We start from the raw sequence: 18,133 nt of genomic DNA on the forward strand, positions 1-18,133 counted from the left end.
TCAAGAAGGATGCTGTCCAAGAGGTTGTCGACGGCTCCCCAGGCTTCTTCAGTCGACTCTTTCTTGTAAAGAAGGCGTCTGGAGGCTGGAGACCCGTCATCGATCTCTCAACTCTGAACAAGTTTGTCAAACAAACTTCGTTCAGCATGGAGACAGCGGACACGGTCAGACTTGCAGTGAGACCACAAGACTTCATGTGCACAGTGGATCTGAAGGACGCATACTTCCAGACTCGAAGTCGACCCTTCTTCGACACCGAGACAGGCTTCTGGGACTTTGCCAAGATCTGGGGATCATGGTAAATCTCGAGAAGTCCTCTCTGCAGCCGACCCAACGACTGGTATATCTAGGCATGTTATTAGACACCAATACCACAAAGCCTTTCAATCAGACGACAGGATAGCAAGGCTGAGGAGGGTTGCAGAGCCCTTCCTCAGGCTGGAAGAGCTTCCTATCCAATCAGGGTTACGTCTTTTAGGTCACCTAGCCTCCCTGGCCCGTCTGGTCCTGAACGGCCGCCTCAGGATAAGATCTCTGCAGTGGCGGTTAAAGTCCTGGTGGAATCAAGGCTCCGATTCTCCGGACTTTCTGGTCCCTATGGGATCCACGAAACAGGCGGACCTGTGGTGGTGGCTGATGGACGAAAACCTACGAAATGGAGTGGATCTTCTCGTCCTTCCCCCGGATTTGACACTGTTCTCGGACGCGTCAAAAGAAGGGTTGGGGGCCCACATTCTGAACCCGAGGGTCTCAGGCCTTTGGTCAGAATCAGAAAAGTACCTACACATCAACCTGCTTCAGATGAAGGCCGTGTATCTGGCCCTTCAACAGTTCCAACGGACCCTGGCGGGCCACTCCGTGGTGGTGATGAGCGACAACACCACGGTAGTGGCTTATATCAACAAATAGGGAGGTACCTTTTCACAACAACTATCCCATCTTGAAGTAGAGATTCTGAGGTGGTCCGAAGTCCACTCGATAACACTATCAGCTCGCTTCATTCCTGGCAACCCTCTTAATGAGAGAATGCCTTGATGAAGTCATTGAGCTTCAGCACAGCATTCTATTCCCGTGCTGAAACTTGGTGACGGGCAAGAGGGCTCTCGAACTTGGGGAAATTGCTCCCCCAGTTCGAATCTAAATTTCTCTCTTTCTTATCTTTTTCTTCCTCTTTATATTGCTTCAACCTTCTCGTAATATTATAAACAGAATGAGATGTAACATTTACTGGGATTTTCTTTGTTTTCTCCTCTTCCTTTGGGGCACAGTAGTCAGCCTGTTGTTTGTTGGACCGGATGATAGATGCAGCTAGGCCTTATGATTGGTGAGGATGGGAAGATGTATGCAACCCATGGTCTCTTATGACCACACATTCAGACAACGTACAATCCACACAGATGTAGTTTCTTCCCTGATCGTCTGTCAGTCCCTGGTAGTGGCTTATCCCATCACCTTCCTCATCTTCACGTCCAAGTCGTTGGGAGGTTGATAGGCAGGAGCCGTCACTTCCGTTCCTCCACAGGACCAAAGTGCTTTGGCATTCCCCGGGAAAGTAAACCGTCTGGTTTAATCAGAGGGAATTCCTCCCTCCTAAGGATAATAAGTCTCCTATTGAAGAACGGTGGTTTGTATAGTTAGGGAAAATAGAATTACTTTTAAAACCTGGGGATTTTATTTAAGGTAGATTCTTTGAGACAGTTGGAATGAATATGATAGACTGCCATCTCTTTGATGTTTTGATTATGAGCAATAATGTCTTACACACTTTTTGTATATTCTTCAATGGTTAAGAAATGTAAAGCAAAAGTACCGACACTTAACATACTGCCACATATTTTGTACTTTTTAAAATGTATGATTTTATTAGGAAGAAGGAATGACTATATAGAGTGTTAGCAAAGATGTGGGGTTCCTTTTTGGGGTTTATAGTGTCTAAGAGGTTTGGTAACTCTTTGGAATACAGTAAGGAATGAATAAGTGTAAGGTTTGATGGTGATGAATGAGAAGAGGCAGTTTTAATAATACAGTACTGTAGTCTCATTTCTGGTGTCATAAGTTGATGAAAATGTCAATACTTTACACAACATTTGGCGTTTCAGATGGAGGGAAGCCGTCCCTGGGAAATGGCATGGCATCATAGGAAACCACGTCTGGACTGTGCCAAGATGACACCGGCATCCTCTATCAGACCCACGATGCACCGGAGCTTCCGCTGCGCGACGGCGAAGAGCCAGCGCCGAAAGCGAAGAGACAAAAGACCGAAAGAAGCAAAGTTAACGGCAAACTGGATTACCAATCCGGTGTGATCAGCGAGACAGAATGCCAGAGACTCCTGAGGGACTACTTTCAACTGGACCTCTGTCTGGAGGAGATGTACGCCCTCTGGTCGAAGGCTGACACCAACTTTGCGGCCGTGTGTCCCAGCTTCCCGGGCGTGCGTATGCTAAACCAGGATCCCTTCGAGAATGTCTTCTTTTTCATATGCTCGTCCAACAGTAATATAAAAAGGTGATTATTCCTATTACTTGTAGAAGGTAATGGTATCTTTAAATTAATAATTGTTCCGTAACCGAAATACAAACCAAGCTATTTACATAGGGTATTACTTTTGGCGTAGCTGAAAATGACGAGCCATTAGATTTTTAACGAGAGTTAACTACCACCGCGCTAGTTAGCTAGGGGGTAGGGGAAGGGGTAGCTTGCTACCCCTCCCCCCACACATCGGTGAATTGTCTCACTTCACTTTTGGCTCGGACGATGAGCAGACGTGTCTGTCTTTCGTCCTCGCTTTTGACAGCCTTAATCTGTTTTTTCTTTTTTTTCAGCTTTGTGTGTTTGGAAGTTGGCCTCTACCTTCATCGCAATTATGCGCAAGTGCCCTGGACTCCCCGGCCGCCCCTGTGGAACATTCATGTCGGCGGTCAAGACGGATCCTCACACCCTTTGCCCGCAGTGTCGAGGTCAACAGTGTGATAGAGACTTAACTTGTAGTGAGTGCAGGGAGTGGTCTACCTCCCAGTGGGAGAGGTTTGCCCGGCGGCGTAAGAAGAAGTCCAAGAGAGACCTTTCTCCTTCAAGGGCTGCCTTGAAGAAGGAAGGCTCTAAGGACTCTTTTTCCGCCGCCCGAACCTCCTCCGAAGCTCCCACTCGGTCGGTCTCTCGTGAGAGGCCGTCGAGTGGTAGCGTAGGCCATTGTTCTGTTTCCCGACCTCGGGGTGCGGGAGAGGGCGTTGCCTCCCATAGCGAGGCAGCTCCCCCTCCTCCTCCGGGGGAGAATATTGATTCTCATTACGATGATGACCATGCTGTGTCTAATGATGATCTCTTTCAGCTTTGGGCTTCCTTGGGGCTTAAGGGCTTGCCCTCCAAGGAAGCCCTGTTTGACCTGATCCAGTTGGGGGCAGCTGTCAAGCAATCGCCGGTAATAGCAGAGGTAGACCCTCTGTCTATTGTCGACGTTGTTGTGGCAGAGGCTTCCGACGGGTCTGGTCAAACCTCTGCTGCTGCTGCTGCTGCTGTTGCAGATGTTGCTGAAGGTTCCGCCTCCTCCTCCCCCTCCCCCTCCGAACATCCTTCGAGGGGAAAGTTGAGTCCCACGGTCTCTCCTGCAGATGCGTCTCCTCCTCGGGGGAGCGCACTGACAGAGACTCCTCTTTGGAGGACTGACGATGTGGATGCCCTGCCTCGAGGTCGCCTTCGCCGTAAGGCTCGCTGTCCTCTTCGCCGTAGGGGCCTTCCTTCTCCCTACAAGGTAGTTAGGAGGCGCCTCTTCGGGTCTTCTTCACCGCCGCCTTCCCTTGCAGAGGATTCTTCTCGTCGGGAGCAGACTGTCGCAGCCACGTCCTTGGACCTCTCCGCAGATCTTTTCATCCCGTCATCCGATGGGCGCCGGTCCCTTCGGGGCAAAGGGACTTATCCCACGGTGTGGGTAAGTCCCTTGCGCGTCAGGGGTCCCCTGCGCGCTCAACTGCGCGCAGTAGCGCACAACCGCTCTCCAGAGCTTCAGTCTTTGGACTTGTCTCGCCAGCGCTCTCCTGCTAGCCGTCAGCGCCCTTCAGTTCCTGCTGCGCGCCATGCGCGCCATCATTCTCCTGAGCGCCCACGATCTCCTGCTCGTCAGTGAGCACCTGCACACCTTGTTCCTGATGCGCGCCCTGCGCACCTTGTTCCTGATGCGCGCCCTGCGCACCTTGTTCCTGATGCGCGCCCTGCGCACCTTGTTCCTGATGCGCGCCCTGCGCACCTTGTTCCTGATGCGCACCCTGCGCACCTTGTTCCTGATGCGCGCCCTGCGCACCTTGTTCCTGATGCGCGCCCTGCGCACCTTGTTCCTGATGCGCGCCCTGCGCACCTTGTTCCTGATGCGTGCCCTGCGCACCTTGTTCCTGATGCGCGCCCTGCGCACCTTGTTCATGATGCGCGCCCTGCGCACCTTGTTCCTGATGCGCGCCAACACGCGCCCAAGATCTTCGGATCTGGACGCATGCAAGGACTTCACTCCTTCGCCTCGCCCACGCGCACCTGTGCGCCCATCTTCGCCTTCGCAACAGCGCGCGCGCACTTCAGGAGTTCCTGCGCGCTCGCGCCCACGAGACATCTTCTGAGCCTGACCGCGAGCGTCGCCCTTGCCCACTTCCTCGCCATCTGATCCTGCGCCCCAGCTGACTGCGCATCGACACCCTCCTGCGCGCCAACGATCTCCTACGCGCCCGCGCGATCCTTCGCTTGTGCGCAAGCGCTCGCCAGCGTGCCCATGCCTCGGATCGTCACAGGTCTCCAACGCGCCCACGCGCTAAATCACCTGTGTGCAGTCGGTCACCTGCGCGCCATCGTTCGCCAACGCGCCATCACTCGCCAACTCGCCAGCGTTCGCCAACTCGCCATCGCTCGCCAACTCGCCATCGCTCACCCACGCGCCATCGATCTCCAGTGCGCCGTTGATCTCCTGCGTACCATCGTTCTCCTGAACGACAGCGATCTCCTCTACCCTCGCGCGCACCTTCACCTCTACGCCAACGGCTCCCTTGCTAGCGCGCCCTAGCGCCCACTCGCCAGCACGCCCTCGCGCCCACTCGCCAGCACGCCCACTCGCCCGCGATCCAGCAGTCGCCCAAGCGCGACCCTCCGAATGCTCCATCGCGAGACCCCCATTCTCGCTGGGATCCGCAGCGCGTGCTTCCTACGGGGACGCGTACTTCCATATCGCCATCTGGATCGCCACCGCGCAAGCGCAGGGCTCTCCTCCAGGACCAGGAACAGTCACCGGAGAGGTCCAGGCGACATTCTTCCCTTTCTTCATTTCAGGCAGGCCCCGTTGCGTCCACTCGGAAGGATCAGGAGATTCCCTTCCCTCCAGCAGGGATTACTGACACTGCGTCGGTCACCCGTCAGTCTTAGTTTGGTCACCTGATGAAAGCGGTGGTGCAGGCTGTGAAGCTGGGCCTCGCTGATCTGGTACTTAAACCAAAGACAGACTCACCCCCGCTGAAGAGAAGGAGAGGAGTAGACTTCGTGGTGACTTCTTCCAGGGAGAAGTTGGCTCCTAAGAGGTCCGACAGGAAGGCTCCATCTCCTTCGCAGTCGTTTTCTCCGTCTCCTGTGGACGAAGGTTTTCCGTCCTCAGGAGAGTCCAGCGGGGTGAGGGCCTCTTCCACGGCACCAATGGGAGGAACCCCACCTCGAGGAAGAGAAACGTCTCGCATGGAAGGTACCTTCCAGACCTCTTTGCTTGAGTCCTGTATCCCTCCTAGGAGGGAACCCAAGGACTCAAAGACGATTCCTAGGTCTTCTTCATGGATCCGACCAGAGCCAACCAGACCCCGGGAGAACGTCTACGTGTCTCCCCAAGAAGAGCCTTTGGGGACAGGAGACTCAGCTGCCAGTCCACAGGGAGGAGAGCAGCACGAGTCAGAGCATGCCTTCTGGCAGGTCTTGAATCTGATGAGGCAACTCAACAGGTTCAAGGACCTGGAGATCGCCCCTCACGAAGGCAAGGATACGGTCCTAGACCAAGTCTATGGTACCCAGAAACCCCCAACGGCCAGTGCAGCTTTGCCTTGGTCCCAGGGGGTGAAGAGTGCCAGAGATAAGGTCGAAGCCTAGCTCTCGGAACTCGCCTCCTCCAGCCGTTCTTCTTCCGGGAACAAACTCCTCCCACTTCCTCGTTTACAGCAGAGGAGGTATTTTGAGATCATGGGGGAGTCCAGTATAGCTCTTCCCCTCCACCACTCGGTGGAAGAGCTCACAAGGGGAACTCCTCTTGAGAAGCTCTCCTCCCGGCAGGTGACATTCTCGGCTTCGGAGATCCTTAGCTAGGAGAAGGTCGCGAAGTGTGCCATGCAGACCACTTCGTGGCTGGACGTCTGGCTGGGTTCTCTGGGCATCCTCTTGCGCTCCGAGGACTTGTCTAAGGAGAGCAATAGGAAGGCCCTGGAGATCTTCCTCCTCTCGGGCACACGCTCCATCGAGTTCCTGGATCACCAGGTTACCAACCTGTGGGCCAACTCGATCTTAAAGCGACTTGATGCAGTGACCGATAAGTTCCATCCGAAGGTTCCCGCCGTGGATGTCTGCAGGCTCAGACACTCCTCCATCCTTGGAGGAAGCTTGTTTGAGCCCAAGGACATAGAACGGATAGCTGAGAGGTGGAGGAAGTCGAATCATGATTCGCTCCTCAAAAGGGCTCTCACATCTCGGCCCTACAAGCCTCCAGCTCCACAACAGCATCAACAGCAGCCTTGCAGGACACCGAAGCAGGCTCCGTCAGCTAAGAGGAAGGTGTCTAAGCCACAGCCCTTTCCTGTCAAGGACAAGAGGGGCGGAAAGTCCTCCAGGGGAGGCAGAAATCCTAGAGGGAGCGGCCATGGCCGTAAACGCTAGGATTGGCAGTCCCCCTGCGTGTCCACCTGTGGGGGGATGCCTACAAAGTTGCGTGCACAGGTGGCAGCAACATGGGGCCGATTCCTGGACGATCTCTGTGATGGGCCAAGGATATCGCATCCCATTCACAACATCTCAACCTCCCCTGACAGCGAATCCAGTGTCGTTGAGCTCCTATGCCATGGGATCGGCAAAGGGGCTAGCCCTTCGGGCAGAAGTCGAGACCATGCTCAAGAAGGATGCTGTCCAAGAGGTTGTCGACGGCTCCCCAGGCTTCTTCAGTCGACTCTTTCTTGTAAAGAAGGCGTCTGGAGGCTGGAGACCCGTCGTCGCTCTCTCAACTCATAACAAGTTTGTCAAACAAACTTCGTTCAGCATGGAGACAGCGGACACGGTCAGACTTGCAGTGAGACCACAAGACTTCATGTGCACAGTGGATCTGAAGGACGCATACTTCCAGATCCCAATCCATCTGTCTTCCAGGAAGTACTTGAGATTCAGCCTAGACAGCAAGACCTACCAGTTCAAGGTACTGTGCTTCGGTCTCTCCACAGCACCTCAGGTGTTCACCAGAGTGTTCACCCTGATTTCGTTGTGGGCACACAGGAACGGCATCCGTCTCCTCCGATATCTGGACGACTGGCTGATCCTGGCAGACTCGAAGTCGACCCTTCTTCGACACCGAGACAGGCTTCTGGGACTTTGCCAAGATCTGGGGATCAATGTAAATCTCGAGAAGTCCTCTCTGCAGCCGACCCAACGACTGGTATATCTAGGCATGTTATTAGACACCAATCTCCACAAAGCTTTTCCAAGAGATGACAGGATAGCAAGGCTGAGGAGGGTTGCAGAGCCCTTCCTCAGGTGGGAAGAGCATCCAGCCCAATCATGGTTATGTCTTTTAGGTCACCTAGCGTCCCTGGCCCGTCTGGTCCCGAACGGCCGTCTCAGGATGAAATCCCTGCAATGACGGCTCAAGTCCCGGTAGAATCAGGGCACCGATTCCCCGGACTCTCTGGTCCCTATGGGATCCACGAAACAGGCGGACCTGCGGTGGTGGCTGATGGACGAAAACCTACGAAAGGGAGTGGATCTTCTCGTCCTTCCCCCGGATTTGACACTGTTCTCGGACGCGTCAAAAGAAGGGTGGGGGGCCCACATTCTGAACCTGAGGGTCTCAGGCCTTTGGTCAGAATCAGAAAAGTACCTATACATCAACCTGCTAGAGATGAAGGCCGTGTATCTGGCCCTTCAACAGTTCCAACGGACCCTGGCGGGCCACTCCGTGGCGGTGATGAGCGACAACACTACAGTAGTGGCTTATATCAACAAATAGGGAGGTACCTTTTCACAACAACTATCCCATCTTGCAGTAGAGATTCTGAGGTGGTCCGAAGTCCACTCGATAACACTATCAGCTCGCTTCATTCCTGGCAACCCTCTTAATGAGAGAATGCCTTGATGAAGTCATTGAGATTCAGCACAGCATTCTATTCCCGTGCTGAAACTTGGTGACGGGCAAGAGGGCTCTCGAACTTGGGGAAATTGCTCACCCAGTTCGAATCTAAATTTCTCTCTTTCTTATCTTTTTCTTTCTCTTTATATTGCTTCAACCTTCTCGTAATATTATAAACAAAATGAGATGTAACATTTACTGGGATTTTCTTTGTTTTCTCCTCTTCCTTTGGGGCACAGTAGTCAGCCTGTTGTTTGTTGGACCGGATGATAGATGCAGTTAGGCCTTATGATTGGTGAGGATGGGAAGATGTATGCAACCCATGGTCTCTTATGACCACACATTCAGACAACGTACAATCCACATAGATGTAGTTTCTTCCCTGATCGTCTGTCAGTCCCTGGTAGTGGCTTATCCCATCACCTTCCTCATCTTCACGTCCAAGTCGTTGGGAGGTTGATGGGCAGGAGCCGTCACTTCCGCTCCTCCACAGGACCAAAGTGCTTTGGCATTTCCCGGGAAAGTAAACCGTCCAGTTTAATCAGAGGGAATTCCTCCCTCCTAAGGATAATAAGTCTCCTATTGAAGAACGGTGGTTTGTATAGTTAGGGAAAACAGAAATTACTTTTAAAACCTGGGGATTTTATTTAAGGTAGACTCTGCGAGACAGTTGGAATCAATATGATAGACTGCCATCTCTTTGATGTTTTGATTATGAACAATAATGTCTTATACACTTTTTTCATATTCTTCAATGGTTAAGAAATGTAAAGCAAAAGTACCGACACTTAACATACTGCCACATATTTTGTACTTTTTAAAATGTATGATTTTATTAGGAAGAAGGAATGACTATATAGAGTGTTAGCAAAGATGTGGGGTTCCTTTTTGGGGTTTATAGTGTCTAAGAGGTTTGGCAACTCTTTGGAATACAGTAATGAATAAAGAAGTGTGAGGTTTGATGGTGATGAATGAGAAGAGGCAGTTTTAATAATACAGTACTGTAGTCTCATTTCTGGTGTCAAAAGTTGATGAAAATGTCAATACTTTACACAACATTTGGCGTTTCAGATGGGGGGAAGCTGTCTCTTGGAAATGACACGGCATCATTGGAAACCACGTTTGGACTGTGCCAAGATGACACCGGCATCCTCTATCAGACCCACGATGCACCGGAGCTTCCGGTGCGTGACTGCGAAAAGCCAGCGCCGAAAGCGAAGAGACAAAAGACCGAAAGAAGCAAAGTAAATGGTAACTCTGATTACCAATCCGGTGTGATCAGCGAGACAGAATGCCAGAGACTCCTGAGGGACTACTTTCAACTGGACCTCTGTCTGGAGGAGATGTACGCCCTCTGGTAAAAGGCCGACGTCAACTTTGCGGCCGTGTGTGTCCCAGCTTCACGGGCGTGCGTATGCTAAACCAGGATCCCGTCGAGAATGTCTTCTTTTTCATATGCTCGTCCAACAATAATATCAAAAGGTGATTACTCCTGTTACTTGTTGAAGGTAATGGTATCTTTAAATATGTAATTGTTCCGTAACCGAAATACAAACCACGCTATTTACATAGGGTTTACTTTCGGCGTAGCTGAAATGATGAGCCATTAGATTTTTAACGAGCGTTAACTACCCCCCGCTATTTAGCAGGGGGTAGGGAAGAGGTAGCTTGCTACCCCTCCCCCACCACACACCTGTGAGTTGTCCCACTTCACTTTTTGGCTCGGACGAAGACAGACGTTGCTGTTTTTCGTCCTCGTTAATGACAGCCTTAATCTGTTTTTTTACTTTTTCTAGTTCTGTGTGCTTGGAAGTTGGCCTCGACTGTTGTCATCGTTATGCGCAAGTGCCCTGGACTCGCTGGCCGCCCTTGTGGGAGTCAGCGGAGGACACCGATCCTCTCACCCTTTGACCGCAGTGCCAAAGCCGACGGTGTGATAGAGAGAATACGTGCAGTGAGTATAGGGAGTGGTCTGCCTCCCAGTGGGAGAAGTTCGGCCGCCGGCGTAAGAAGAAGTCTAAGAGAGACCGTTCTCCTTCAGGGGCAACCTTGAAGAAGGAAGGCTCCAAGGACTCCTCTTCCGCCGCCCGAACCTCCTCCGAAGCTCCCACTCGATCGGTCTCTCGTGAGAGGCTGCCGAGTGGTAGCGCAGGCCCTAGTGGTGTTTCCCGACCTCGGGGTGCGGGAGAGGGCGTTGCCTCCCTTAGCGTGGCAGCTCCCTCTTTTCCTCCCGGGGAGGATAATTTGGATTTTGATGAATTTGACCAAACTGTTGCTAATAATGATTTGTTTCAGCTTTGGGCTTCCTTGGGGCTTAAGGGCACGCCCTCCAAGGAAGCCCTGTTTGACCTGATCCAGTTGGGGCTGCGGTTAAACAGTCGCCGGTAATACCGGAGGTATTCCCTTCGGATTTTGTCGACACTGTTTTGCCCGAGGCTTCCGACGGGTCTGGTCAAACCCTTGATACTGCTCCTGTTGCAGACGTTGCTGATGGCTCTTCTCCTCCCTCCGAAGATCCTCCGAGGGGGGAGGGGAGTCCCACGGTCTCTCCTGCGGGCGGGTCTCCCCCTCGGGGGAGCGCGCTGACAGAGACTCCTCTTCGGAGGACTGATGACCCGGACGCCCTTCCTTGTGGTCGTATTCGACGTAAGGCCCGTCGGCCTCTTCGCAGCAGAGGACTTCCTTCTCCCTATAAAGGAGTTTGGAGGTGCCTCTTTGGGTCGTATTCTCCTGATCCTCCCCGTCAGGAGCAGCCCGTCACAACAGCGCCCCTTGACCTCTCCGCGGATCGTTCGCGATCCCCTACGCCTGCCAGACCTTCCGACCTGCCTTCTCTGTTCCTGGCTGCAGATGCGGTTTGGGCGCCTTCTCACCCTGTTATCCAACAGGCACCGATCCCTTCGTGGTAAAGGGTCTCTACTCACGGTGGGGGTAAGTCCCTTGCACGTCAGGGTTCCCCTGCGCCCACCTGCGCGTTCGCGTGCAGTAGCGCTCAAGCGCTCCCCAGAGTTACAATCTTCGGACTTAACTTGTCAGCGCTCTCCTGTTCGGCAGCGATCACCTGCTCGCCAGCACTCTCCTGCGTGGCAGCGATCACCTGCTCGCCAGCGCTCTCCTTCTCGCAGGTCTCCTGCGAAGCAGCGCCCTCATGTTCCTGATGTGCGCAAGGCGCACCCACGTTCTCCTGAGCGCCATCGTTCTCCTGTGCGCAGTCGCGCTACTGCTCAACCTGTTCCTGATGTGCGCCCAGCGCGCCAACGATCATCACCGCATCCATGATCACCTGATCTGGACTTAGGCAAGGGTACTAACCCGTCGCCTCGCCCACGCACCCCTGCGCGCCCTTCTGCTCCGGCGCAACAGCGAGCTAAAGCTCCTGTTCGCGAGCGTTCGCCTGCGCGTTCGTCCACCTCTTCAGATGTGTGCAGTAATCTTACTGCGCGCTAACGTTCTCCTGCGCGTACACGCGATCACTCGCCTGTGCGCAAGCGCTCTCCTGAGCGCCCTCGCCCTTTTCAGTCTGATCACCCCAGGTCTCCGACTCGCCCGCGCGATAAATTGCCTGCGCGCAGTTGTTCGCTTGTTCGTGGTACGCGCCATCGTTCTCCGGAACGCACGCGACATCGCTCACCATCGCGCCAGCGCTCTCCGCCTGGCAAACACTCGCCAAGTCGCTCGCGACTTTTTTCGCCTGGCCATCGTCGTTCTCCTACGCGCCGCCGTCGATCGCTTAGTGCTCAGCGCACTCCTTCACCCGCGCGGTCTCGTGCTCCTTCACATGCGCGCCAACGTGTTCTAACTGTCAGAGGCGTGGAGGAGGAGTACAGGTGGCTAAATAATCAAGTCAGGCGGCAGACCAGAAATGCTGTAAAGATAAAGGAGAAAGAAATATCGAGTCATGTGAAAGATAATTCCAAGATTTTTTGGCATTATGTTACATCTAAAACAAGAACAAAGTCAGGTATAGGTGACCTGTATGACAGAAATGAGAAAACAAGTACCACAACTAACAACAAGGAGAAGGCAGATATTTTATCAAAACAGTTTTCCGGGGTATTTATCAGAGAACCGGAAGGGGAAATACCAGAGGCTACAGCAAGAGAAGTACCTGTCATTAAAGGAGTGGATATCACCCACGCAAAAATAAGGAAAGTAATCCAGAAACTCAAAAAGAACAAATCACCCGGTCCAGATGGGATACATCCAAGGATTGTAAAGGAACTGATGGAAGAACTATTGGAACCACTTAGGATATTGTTCAACAGCTCACTACAGGAGGGTGTGGTACCAGAGGAATGGAGAATTGCACATATTACTGCCTTATTAAAAAAAGGAAATAAGAAAGATCCTGGAAATTACAGACCGGTCAGCCTTACAAGTGTCATTTGTAAGCTTATGGAATCACTACTCAAAGAAGAAATATTAACACACATGAAAAAAAACATGTTTAGCAAGAGATAGTTTGGATTTATATCTGGGAGATCAACAGCATTACAGCTCATTAAAGTGTTGGATAACTGGACGTGTGCACTTGATGAGGGGATGGCAGTGGATGTGGTTTACTGTGACTTCATGAAGGCTTTTGACCGCGTACCACACAAAAGGCTGATGACAAAAGTTGCCAGCTATAATATCCAAGGGAAGTTACTGAACTGGATCCAGGGTTTCTTAACAGGGAGAAGGCAGAGGGTTTTAGTGAACGGTGAGGCATCAGATTGGGAAGAGGTTATTAGTGGAGTAACCCAGGGCTCGGTACTGGGTCCTTTGCTGTTTGTTCTGTTCATAAATGATCTATCTGAAGTGGTTAAGCACGGCAGCGAGGTGTTTTTGTATGCTGACGACACTAATGTGTTCCGGAAGATTCAGGATGTGGAAGATTGCAACAGACTGCAGGGGGACCTAGACGAGCTTAGAAAATGGACAGAGAAATGGCTTTTGTTCTTCCATCTAGAGAAGAGCAAATACATGAGAATTGGCAACACCTCAGTAGACGGTAATGGCTACATCATGTACAACAACATCAGCAAGACCAGAACGGAAAGAGACATTGGTGTAGTCATTGACGACAAACTTACTTTAGCTGACCATCTGGCTGAGAAAATAGAGAAGGCAAATAAGATAGTGGGCCTCATTAGGAGAACTTTTGTACACCTGGAACCGGCAACATTTAAGCCTCTCTTCACATCCTTGGTACGGCCACACCTAGAATATGCCAACCAAGTGTGGTGCCCACATCTTATCAAGGATATCAATGCAATAGAAAATGTGCAAAGGAGAGCATCGAAACTGGTGCCATGTCTCAAGGAACTGCCATATGAGGAGAGACTTAAGAGATTAGATCTACCATCATTAGCGTACAGGAGATCGAGAGGAGATCAGATTGAAACATTTAAGATCGTCAACAACAAGTATGATAAGGAGTGTACTGAGGGTCTTTTCAGGATGAGGGAGGATAGTGTGACAAGGGGCCATGATAAGAAATTATTCAAGACAAGAGCCAGGCTGAACAGTTGCAAATACTCCTTCCCTAACCGCATGGTTAACGTTTGGAACAATTTGCCGGACGAGGTGGTACAGTTTGAGTCAAGACGCGATAAATTTTGGAAAACACAGGATAAAAAACTCAATTATAAAGCTCAGATAAACACCACGTGCCACCGCCACCCACATAGTGTCCTGGCTACCATACTGGAGCCACAGGCCCCCTAGGGCCTCTTCCAGGAAAACGTCTGTAAGAATATAGGCAGTCTATGGAACATTGTCCTACTTGCTAGAGTAATGTCCCTGCCCTTTGCCTATGCCATTCATGAGTAGCCTTTACACCTTGAAACTCTCAGGGTTGTGGTGACTGATGAGGTAACGTTCCTGACTGGTGAACGCCAGACTGGGGTTAGAGTCCCGCTCAAACTCGATAGTTCCTTCGGTTGCTGCAACCTCACCGTCCTTGTTAGCTAAGGAGGGTGAGTTTGAGGTAGCCTATAGGTCTATTTGCTGAGTCATCAACAGCCATTGTCTGTCCCTCCTTGTTCCTAGCTTTGTGTGGAGAGGGTCTTGGGTGTTGATCATATGTATATATGATCAGTCTCAAGGGCATTGTCCTGCTCGATATGGCAATGTCACTGTCCCTTGATTCTGTCATTCATGAGTGGCCTTTGAAACCTTAAAAAAACTGCCGTACATCGACACGAGACTTGGGTAGTTACAGATTATTATTATTATTATTATTATTATTATTATTAGCCAAGCTACATCCCTAGATGGAAAAGCAAGATGCTAAAGGCCCAAGGGCTCCAATAGGGAAAAATAACCCAGTGAGGAAAGGAAATAAGGAAATAAATAAATGATGAGAACAAATTAACAATAAATCATTCTAAAAATAGCAACAACGTCAAAACAGATATGTCTTATATAAACTATAAAAAGACTCGTGTCAGCCTGGTCAAAATAAAAACATTTTCTGATTTAAAGTTACCAGAGCCAAGATGCACATCGACTGCGGGTTCTAGACCATTCAGATATGTGGCCCAGTGTATAACGAACTCCCACTTGACGTCAGAGGGACTGTTTATATATAAGCTTTCAAGAATTTGAAGTTCTATATTCATTCTTGTTTCATTTTTCTAAAAATCCTTTACAAGCAAGATTTGACAATTAACGTGGACTGTGCTGTATAATTCTCTGAAAACCTTAACGTTGTTAACGGCAAATAAATGCCGTTTCAAAGGTCTTGCTTGGTGTGACAAGACAGATAACATCCCATAAAGTGAAGTAAAAGATAAAAAAGTTAACTGTCTGCATCGATTGTTTTCGTTACAATGACCTTTAAAGTAAAAACAGCACTGTCGTCTAGTTAAAATTGTTTCTAGAATAAAAAAGCGAAAGGGTAATACAGAATACCTTTAGCGAAGACATGATCTCGGAGATTTACTAATAATATAACAAGTTTGAGAGAAAAATGATCATTGGTCTGAAGAGACAACCAGTAGGAAAATCTTATGTAGAAGTGTCTTATCCATGTCCGTTGAAATTTCATATAGTTTGTTTATTTCCAATTTTTCCATATTTCCTTTCCTCTCTGGGCTATTTTCCCTGTTGGGACCATTGGGGTATAATATAAAAAAAGTACGCCAATATTTTAATGGGTGTAAATTGCCATAAACTAAACTAAATAAAAATAAAACCCCCCTTCTCCTTCTGTGATTGATTTCCATAACATTCCAGGCATCGTTTGTCACTTCCAGCCGGTCGGTACCTGGAAGGGAGGGAGTCTTGAAATATTATACGTCCTTCAACGTATTCACCAGTATTGTTTATTTTTCCACCTGGGTAACTTTTCAAAACGTCATTTGGATAGTTTTAATCACATTGCAGCCGTTTGAAAATGTGTGTTGTCAATGAAATTATTCTTTATTCAGAAAATACAGATTGCAAAGCTTAACTGCTTCAAGTAATAACTGGGTCGAAAGCATTGGCAATTGAAGAGCCTATGTCTAAAGTTACTTTGCTTTACTTGAAAGGTTTAACCGGGTGCTGTCACACGCGGAAAGCCTTGTTCCTTGCATAAACTGCAGGATTTGTTTGCCGTATACATGGAGTACTTGAGAGTATCCCAAGATTAGTCTCACGATGGCTGCGGTTTAACTGTCATATTACCCACATTGTCGAAGCACTTGCAAAACAGAAAAGTCTTTTAATTTCTCTAAAGTCTTATCTCAAGTCTTTCAATGCCCACTGGGCTTGTCATGTAGCATTAGGGTTGCATATGTAGAAGCTCTAGAGGCCTCTTTAGAGGTAGTTACAATCCCTCTTTGTAAAGGAAATCGAAGCCACGGGTGAAAAACCGGTAACCTATCGTATGCTAGTCTCTCTCTCTCTCTCTCTCTCTCTCTCTCTCTCTCTCTCTCTCTCTCTCTCTCTCTCTCTCTCTCTCTCTGATATTCTAGTAGCAGCAGCAGCAGTAGTAGTAGTAGTAGTGTTAGCATTGGTAGTAGCCGAAGCCACAGTAGTATTAGCAGCAGTAGTTGCAACACAGAGAGAGAGAGAGAGAGAGAGAGAGAGAGAGAGAGAGAGAGAGAGAGAGAGAGAGAGTGTGTGTGTGTGTGTGTGTATGTGTGTTTTTCACTACTGCCTCCATTTACTTATAACGAGGGACCAACGAAACTTTGGATCGTGCGTACATCTTGGCTTCAATAACCAGTAATCTGAAATATTTTTGACATCCGGTTCTGATAACTTGGGGTTTAATGAACAGCCAACGTATTTCAGGTAGAAAACTCTTTTATTAATTTTACTTTTGTTTATTATGTTTTGTAATCGGATAGGTTGTAATAGTTACAGTAGTCAATCATGGTAATAACAATTAATCATAAGTTTTTTTTTTTAAAGGATGGTTTAAATGTGATATCCAGCGATTCATGCTACATTATTTATTTGACCTCTGAGAGAGAAATTACAGTTGGGGATCAAGTTGTCATTGATATTTCTTTTATTTTATCTTTTTCCCTAACACTGTGAACTTTGTTTTACCAATAGTACATACACATACATACTTATACCAAAGGCACTTCCCCCAACTTTGGGGGGTAGACGACAACAACAAGAAACAAATAAAAAAAGGGGACCTCTACTCTTTATGTTCCTACAGCCTAACCAGGAACTCAGCCGAGTTCAGCTGGTACTGCTAGGGTGCCACAGCCCAACCTCCCACATTTCCACCACAGATGAAGCTTCATACTGCTGAGTCCCCTACTGCTGCTACCTCCGCGGTCATCTAAGGCACCGGAGGAAGCAGCAGGGCCTACCGGAACTGCGTCACAATCGCTCGCCATTCATTCCTATTTCTCGCACGCTCTTTTGCCTCTCTCACATCTATCCTCCTATCACCCAGAGCTTTCTTCACACCATCCATCCACCCAAACCTTGGCCTTCCTCTTGTACTTCTCCCATCAACTCTTGCATTCATCACCTTCTTTAGCAGACAGCCATTTTCCATTCTCTCAACATGGCCAAACCACCTCAACACATTCATATCCACTCTAGCCGCTAACTCATTTCTTACACCTGTTCTCACCCTGTCTGTCACCCTGTTTAACAATAGTAAGAACTTTATATCATCAATGAGATTTACGGAGAAGTAAAATTGTGTATAATCTGCAACTAGCTTGAACCTCATTGCATGTGTTTGTAATACTTTTGAAACATATAGTATAGATACAAAATATGACTGGACCGAGTACGGTTCCACTGTTTAGCGGTTCATATGATGAAATAGTGTTTCCAATTCGTACATAGTAATTTATGTCAACTAAGTAATCATTTCGATATCCAAAAGCTTCACATATAGTACCAGTGGACCGCAAATCCTTAAGTAGTGGTTCATTTAAATTATTACCTACAAGTTGTAGCACTTTTTCGAAATAAGTTTATATGAACTTGTCTGGATAGTCAGAACCAGTGTAGCTATAGGCCTTGCCACTTTCTCAGAAAAAAGAATAGGATGCTTACTCATTAAAACCTGTATTCAGGCTACTATTCTTAAAGTTATCCGCAAGATTAGAAAAGTGTTTTATATTTCACATTTAAAGAATTCTAGAAATTTATTAGCCAGTTCTTGATCGCTATCTCCAGGGAGATTTTCATTTCCCACTACACCATTTAGGGGACAATAGAACTTATTCAATCAAGTCCGTGTATTTTCAACTTTAATTTCCCTTTTTCTCTAATGTCTCGCCATCGAACCCAGGAGATCTTTACTCAAGTTATAGTCTCTTCCATCAATGGGCACCATTATTAATTTAT

At 49.1% G+C, this 18,133-nt stretch overlaps 1 protein-coding gene and 1 long non-coding RNA gene across 4 annotated transcripts in view; both read left to right on the forward strand.

The window, feature by feature from the left end:
* The window catches only part of LOC137634019 (uncharacterized), a 411,582-nt gene that overhangs the window by 138,700 nt on the left and 254,749 nt on the right, over positions 1–18,133 (forward strand). The window lies entirely within an intron of this gene.
* Positions 2,101–18,133, forward strand: part of LOC137633617 (uncharacterized) — a 64,619-nt gene continuing 48,586 nt past the window's right edge. The window contains exons 1-2 of the long non-coding RNA XR_011042307.1: positions 2,101–2,508; positions 9,407–9,817. This is a non-coding gene — a long non-coding RNA (uncharacterized lncRNA). The remainder of the gene's footprint in view (positions 2,509–9,406; positions 9,818–18,133) is intronic.

The sequence above is a fragment of the Palaemon carinicauda genome, chromosome 43, assembly GCF_036898095.1.
Source record: "Palaemon carinicauda isolate YSFRI2023 chromosome 43, ASM3689809v2, whole genome shotgun sequence".
Taxonomy (NCBI): Eukaryota; Metazoa; Arthropoda; class Malacostraca; order Decapoda; family Palaemonidae; genus Palaemon; species Palaemon carinicauda.